At 45.9% G+C, this 5,000-nt stretch overlaps 1 protein-coding gene across 4 annotated transcripts in view; it reads left to right on the top strand.

Annotated features, from left to right (window-relative positions):
- Window positions 1–5,000, top strand: part of LOC119573165 (protein numb-like) — a 66,576-nt gene that overhangs the window by 27,025 nt on the left and 34,551 nt on the right. The window lies entirely within an intron of this gene.

Genomic DNA, 5,000 nt, shown 5'->3' with positions numbered 1-5,000 from the left:
CTCTCTCTCTTCATATCTCTCTCTCTCTCTCTCATTCTCTCTCTCTCTCTCTCTCTCTCTCTCTCTCATTCCTCTCTCTTCTCTCTCTCTCTCAATTCTCTCTCCTCTCTTCTTCTCTCTCATTCTCTCTCTCTCTCTCTCTCATTCTCTCTCTCTCTCTCTCTCTCATCTCTCTCCTCTCTCTCATATTCTCTCTCTCTCTCTTCTCTCTCTCTCTCTCTCAATCTCTCTCTCTCTCTCTCCTCTCATATTCTCTCTCTCTCTCTCCTCTCATATTCTCTCTCTCTCTCTCTCTCTCTCTCTCTCTCTCTCTCTCTCTCTCTCTCTCCTTTCCACCACCCTGTTTTATTCGATGAGGAATTATAATGAATAAGCCAGCTAGAATAATAAAAGGTAGAAAAGGAAAAACAAGTTAGTAGTTTTGTTATGTCGTTTTCACTGGAAGTACTGACGCGCCCGCGAGTTGCTTTTGTCTTTTTGTTTTTATACTTTTAAACGAGGATATTGTTTCTGTCTCTGTGAAAGGTTGATTTGCGGTTTTTATTGCGTTTGCTCTTTCGCTCGCTTTTTATGTCTGGAGTGCTTTGATTTCTGTTTGCACTTTAGAATTAGACTAACTCAATGATATGTAAGAAATTTTTTTTTTCTCTCTCTCTCTCTCCCTCTCTCTTTCTCTCTCTCTCTTTCTTTCTCTCTTTCTTTCTCTCTCCTCTCTCTCCTCTCTCTCTCTCTCTCTTCTTCTCTCTCTCTCTCTCTCTCTCCTCTCTCTCTCTCTCGTCTCTCTCTCTCTCTCTCTCTCTCTCTCTCTCTCTCTCTCGTCTCTCTCTCTCTCTCTCTCCCCTCTCTCTCCTCTCTCTCTCTTCTCTCCCTCTCTCTCCTCTCTCTCTCCCCCTCCTCTTCCTTCTCCCTCCAATTCCCTCTCACCCATCCTCCCATTCCACTCTCTTACTCCCTGTTTCCACGTCTCCCCCACGTTAAAAATAAATTCACTTGGTTAATGTGATAATAAACATAATGTGCTGACACCGCTTGTATCTGCGTCATTCGCGGCCCCATAATAAAGTCTCCTTGGCTCTCAACTCACACATGTCCTCGGGTCTCGGGTCTCGGGTCGAGCCGTCTCGAGTCATGCAAGTTGATGCTGTTAGGATGCTGTTTCCACGCTGTTGCTGCTGCGGTAGGAGGGTGGGTGGCTGGGTAGGCTGGAGTGAGGGAAGGGGAGATGGAGGGGAGGAGAAGGGGAAGCTGGGAAGGAGGGAGGAAGGAGAAAGGGAAGGAGGAGGAGGAAGGAGAATGGGAAGCTGACAGGAGGAAGAAGAATTAAGAGGGGGAGGAAGGAAGGAGAAAGGGAGAGAGGGGAGAGAGAAAGGAGAGAGAAGACAAAGAAAGAGAAAGAGAGGGAAGGGAGAGAAAGAAAGAGAGAGAGAAAGAGAAAGAGAAAGAAAGAGAGAGAGAAAGAGAAAGGAAAGAGACAAAGAGATAGAGAAAGAGAAGATACAGAGAGAAATAGAATGGCCGAAATTTGGGGAACTAGAGGAGAAAGAAACATGAAGAATTGGAATGCTGCGCCCATACCAAGGCTGCCTTCCTCCCGCTCGGTAACACACACTCGAATGCCGAGGCTGTAGATCTGAGCGTCTGGTGTCAGGGGCTCTCTTCTGGGATTATTTGCTTTTAGGCGTGTTTTCGTTCCTTCCTTTTTTCTGTCCTTCCTTTTTATTCGTCATTTTGGCGTCTTATATTTCTCCCTCTCTCCCTCTCTCTTTCTTGCTTCCCCCCCACCTCCCACTCACTCCTCTCGTTTGCTCCTGCTTCATCCTTCATTTTCTCGCTTTTTTTCTTTAACCGCAGTTCCTCTTCGTTGCCCGTTTTTCCCAATGCCTCGTCCTCAATTCCTAGTTCCCCTTTCCTATATTCCTCCTCTCACGTTTACATCTCCGGTCCCCGCCATCTTTAATTTCCCGCTTTCCACCAATCCTCTTCATTCTCTTATTCCCTCTTTCATGTTCTCATCCCCCCCCCCCCCTCATTCTTCACCTTCCCGCTTTCCACCAGTCCTCTTCGTTCCCCGTTCCCTGTTTCGTATACCTGTTGATCGTCCCCCTGTTCTGTCGACACCAAGGAGATATTCCTCCGCCGGTGCCATGACGCGTGGGTTGCGATGCTCGGGGGCGCGACCTTGTGCCCAGGGACGCCGTCGCCGATCGGCCGGGAAGCAGAAAGGGAAGAGGGAGAGAGGAAATACGAATAGATTCGGAAAGGAGGGTGGAAGGAAGCGGTGGAGATCGGGAAAGGAGGGTGGAAGGAAGCAAGTAGTAAGAGGAGATGAGTGCAGAATTCACGCTGAACAAATTGCAGATCAGACAACGAAAGGAAGAACTAGAAGACACGCGAACAAGCCGAAGGTTGTTTTCGCTATTTTGCCCAGAAGGAACAATACAGCGAAAACATCTTCACCATAACTTTTCGTGCGTTTCCTTGTTCTTCCCTTTGTTGTTTTGTTAGCATGAAGAGCAAAAGGGAAATATGAATATATGAAAGAAAAATATGAAAAGAGATATGTGGGTAGATGGAGAGAAAACGTGGATGGGGAGACAAGGAGAAAGGAGAGGGAAAAGGCAAATGAATTAGGAAAGGATGCTCAGAGGAAATGATTGGTAAGGTAAAAGTAAGGGGCTGGATAGCGGAATGGGGGGGGGAGGTTTGCGAAGATGTGATGTAAATAAGAAAGGATGACTCTTCAGATACGTACGTCGCAACCCGGGAATAATTGGCGACCAGGACTGGGAATCGCTTAATGGGAGATGGGTTATTGGGTACGTGTGGCTTGCCCTCTCTCTCTCTCTCTCTCTCTCTCTCTCTCTCTCTCTCTCTCTCTCTCTCCTCTCTCTCTCTCTCTCTCTCTCTTTCTCTCTCTCCCTCCCTCCCTCCCTCCCTCCCTCCCAATTCCTCTTCCTCTCCCTCCCCTTCCCTTTCCCCCATTATTTAATAATGGCATATTCTCCATTCTTTTTAATACTCTTTCTTTATAGTGATTCCTATGACTATTATTATCAACCATCATAATAACCTCCTTATCATCATCATTATTATTAATTGATGCTGTTGGTACTATCGTCAACATTGTTATTGTAGTAGCATATGCTGGTATTATTATTATAATAATTATCATTTTTGTTACGATCATCTTCAATGACGCCGTTGTTGTGGTACAGATTAATCACATCCTTATGATCTGCATACTTCTTAATCATCATTTTATCTCGCCTTTGGGTGTCGGTTTCATCCCCTGGCCGTAAATAGCCACGCACGCACTGAGGCGAGATGGCTTTAACAACTTAGTGCCTTTAACTTGTTGCCTGTGCATGTCGTCGTTCGCATATTTGTTTAGTTTTTTGGGGTTTATGTATTTTCTTTTTGGTTTTTTATTTTTCAATTTGTTTTTGTTTTTGTTTTTTTCTGCGTCAGAATGGTTTCGTGCAGCACAGGCGAAGTTGAAAGAATATAGTTCTTGAGATGAAGCTGGGGCATGACTTGGAGGAGGGAGGGGAGGGGAGGGGGAGGGGTTCGAGGCAGGGCATAGGGAGGGGAGGGGGAGGGGTTCGAGGCAGGGCATGGGGAGGGGAGGGGGAGGAAGGTGTTTTGCACGTGGGTCGGGAGGGTATGTGGAGGGAGGGGGGCATGGGGAGGGCAAGAGGGCAAGGATTGGTCTTGTAAGTAAAAGAAAAGATGAAGAGGCGGAGGAAATTCGCAGAAGAAAGAGGGGGAGGAATAAAAATAATAACGATGATAATAATAACAATAACAACAACAACAACAATAATAATAATACGAGTAAGAAGAAGAAAGAAGAAAAAAAGTAGGAGGATGTAGAAGATTATGGGCATGAAGAAGACAGTGATGATGAAATGATGGCAGTGATGAAAATTTAACTGATGAAAGAGAAGAGGGGGAGGAAAATGGCTGAGGTGAGACGAAAAGAGGAATAAAATCAGACTATAACCTCGGAAAAAGGAAGATAAGGAAGAGGACGAGGAAAAATTTAGGGAAATGAGGAGAGAGAATATGGGAAAGAAAAGTAAAGAGGAAAACGAGAATGGAAGGGAAAGGAGAAGAAAAAATAATAAAAGGATGGAGAGGGAGAGTAGATACGAGGAGGTGGAGGGAGAATGGGGGGGCGGGGGGGGGGGCGTTAGATGGTTGACCTTCAGCGTGAAATTCTAATGGATTCCCCAGCTCGTACCAAGGGCTGTGTCTCGTCGGCGTTTTCACCTTGGTAGAGGGTGAAACTATTTTTATTCGCTGTACTGGATATGCCTGTCCGTGTCGATTTTATCTGTTGGCCTCTCCTCGTCTGTTCTGTGTATCCGTGCATCTGTCAGTCTGTTTGTTGAGTCTGTCTCTTTGTTCCAGTCGTGCTGTCATCGTTGTTGTTTTTTAAGTTATTAATATCTTCGTCAAGGATGTTCTCATTACTGATTCCCCTTGTTTTCCTGCACCTCTTTCTTCGCCATGATTTTTAGAAGTGCAAGGGTGCACGGCTCACTCCCTCTTCCCCCTTTGCACCCCCCCCCCCTCCCTCGATCTCCCGGCGTCTGATTCCACTTTGTATTTGTGTCACCTTCATAGAGCCTTTGTTCCGTTCGTCTCCTGCCCTGCCTTCCTGTGCTCCCTCTCAGCCTATCCTTCTCCCTCGCCTCCACGTTCTGCCTCTTCCCACTTTACTTCTTCCTCTCTCCTTCCTTCCTTCCTTCCTTACTGTTTTTTTATTTTTCTTCTTCTTCTTTCATGTTCTCTTCTTTTTTCTCTCGCTTGCACTCCCTTATTACTTTCTTCGTCTCCTTTTCCTCTCCTCTCTGCATCTCTTTCCTTTATCTTTTATCTCCCTTTCTCTCTTATCATCTGCCATTTCTCCGTCTTTTACCCTCACTTCCTACGTTCCCTACCTCTTATTATGTTCTACTCATGTCTCATTACTTTCCTCCTTCCTTCCTTTTCTT

This window comes from Penaeus monodon, chromosome 1, assembly GCF_015228065.2.
Source record: "Penaeus monodon isolate SGIC_2016 chromosome 1, NSTDA_Pmon_1, whole genome shotgun sequence".
NCBI lineage: Eukaryota > Metazoa > Arthropoda > Malacostraca > Decapoda > Penaeidae > Penaeus > Penaeus monodon.
This window is presented reverse-complemented; position numbering and strand designations above follow the sequence as displayed.